Below are 1,514 nucleotides of genomic sequence, written 5' to 3' on the forward strand. Positions count from 1 at the left end.
CTCTCTGATATGGGTCCAACTACCGGAGTCTGGCCAGACAGCAAGTGCCACCCAAACGCCTGCACTATATGCCCTTTGCGAGCGTTCACTTCCCGGAAGGTTGAACAACGAGGTAAAAAGCAAGAAGCTATTTTGTTATAACGAAAGAAACAATTACGCAACTTATACAAAACAGTTACTCAATATATTTTTATATAGTTGAGATATTTGCCGCTAGTAGTTCTTACGTTCAAATTGCATAATCTGGTCCTTTGGTGGCGTTTTAAACACGGTGTTAGGAGCTAGCTCAGAATTCTGGATAAAGGGCCAGATGTAGGAAGCCTTTTGCGCCTTGCAAACTGCGAAAAACGCAGTTTGCGAGGCGCAAAAGGCCAAGCGCGATGCACAACCTCAAATTGCGAGTCGGTACCGATTCGCAATTTGAGGCTGCGACTCCCAAATAGGAAGGGGTGTTCCCTTCCTATTTGCGACCGCATCGCCATGCTGAGTTGCTTTGGGACCGCAAATGCGGTCGCAAACCAACTCGCAGTTACCATCCACTTGAAGTGGATAGTAACTCATTCGCAAAAGGGAAAGGGACCCCTTCCGGGGACCCCTTCCCCTTTGTGAATGCAAAAAAAATATTTTTTTAGAGCAGGCAGTGGTCCTATGGACCACTGCCTACTCTGAAAAAACCGAAACCAAATGGTTTCGGAAGTATTTTCTTTTTGCAGCTCGTTTTCCTTTAAGGAAAACGGGCTGCAAAAAGAAAAAAAAAAAAACTGCTTTATTAAAAAAGCTGTCACAGACATGGTGGTCTGCTGTCTCCAGCAGGCCACCATCCCTGTGAGTGCATGGACTCGCAAACTGCAACCCACCTCATTAATATTCATGAGGTGGGTCTTTGCGACCCCATAGCGAGTCGCAGAAGGTGTCTGAGACACCTTTCTGCATGCACTTTTGCGAGCTGCAATTTGTGAGTCGCTATGACTCGCAAATTGCAAGTCGCAAAAGAAAACTTACCTTCATCTGGCCCAAAGTGAGTTGCCTAGATGGGCACAAAAAAGAGATCTCATTATGGATACTACGGAAGTGATTTAGGTGTGGCAAGCAGGCTCTACTTGGTGGTCAATCAATCAATCAAACAGGATTTTTAAAACTCGACTCATCAATCACCCTCGAGGGTTTCCAGGTGCTTGGAGGTCTCTGCGCTAATTCGAATAGCCATCCCTTCAGGGCTCTATGGCTCTGGACGAGAGGTGATGGCCAGGAGATGCGTGGGGAAACTGTTCCAGGTTTTTGCTGCTATGTGGGAGAAGGCACGTCCTCCACTTCTCCTTCGGTAGATGCGTGGAGTGTGGGCAAGTGAGGAAGGTGAAGCGAAGTAAAGAAGATTGTCCAGAGTTGAGAAGAAATACTGAGGTAGACTCATGAACAGGCTGTTGCAGTTGCTCAGATCACTATTAGGTACTGATTGCCTAATAGTATGGAAGGGAAATAAGGACCCGTTTTTTCTTATATCCAGTACTTGCTGA

General features: G+C 46.3%; 1 pseudogene; it reads left to right on the forward strand.

Moving 5' to 3' along the window:
• The first annotated feature begins 556 nt into the window (after positions 1–556).
• On the forward strand, positions 557–681 carry LOC138292285 (small nucleolar RNA SNORA35; annotated as a pseudogene).
• The last annotated feature ends 833 nt before the right edge of the window (positions 682–1,514 follow it).

The sequence above is a fragment of the Pleurodeles waltl genome, chromosome 1_1 (assembly GCF_031143425.1).
Source record: "Pleurodeles waltl isolate 20211129_DDA chromosome 1_1, aPleWal1.hap1.20221129, whole genome shotgun sequence".
NCBI classification, from domain to species: domain Eukaryota; kingdom Metazoa; phylum Chordata; class Amphibia; order Caudata; family Salamandridae; genus Pleurodeles; species Pleurodeles waltl.